Below are 482 nucleotides of genomic sequence, written 5' to 3'. Positions count from 1 at the left end.
TTAGTCTCTTTGTACACACTCCAAAGAAGTAACGGCTTATAAATACTTTGTTCTGACCACCATTCATCCATTATTTTAAGTATTTCATTACACGCCCTTTCAAACTTTCTGAATGCCCAAACTCTAGCTATTATACCACCACCATTCAAGTATTCTTTTTGATTTGCAGGCCACTTAAGCAAGTGCGTTAGGTTTAGCTGGGCCTCTGCCAAGTAAGCAGCTTGAAAGAACCATCCGCACCTCTCCATATGGTCTCTGTGTTCTGAGTTCATAAGCAAATCCAACTGTGGTGCATAACATTCAGCTGTCGACATGAATATAATTGGAGAAATTTGTTTCTCTTTGACGACATACTCTTTACTAAAATTTTCCTCATTTTCTGCAGTATTTTGTATAAAATACTCCACTGCATTGTCATACTTATTTCCATCGCTAACTATAACATAAGATCCATCCAAATGAATTAAAATATCTTCATCACC

Source organism: Trypanosoma equiperdum (genome assembly GCF_001457755.1).
Source record: "Trypanosoma equiperdum strain OVI genome assembly, contig: ctg_1395, whole genome shotgun sequence".
Classification (NCBI taxonomy): domain Eukaryota; phylum Euglenozoa; class Kinetoplastea; order Trypanosomatida; family Trypanosomatidae; genus Trypanosoma; species Trypanosoma equiperdum.
This window is presented reverse-complemented; position numbering follows the sequence as displayed.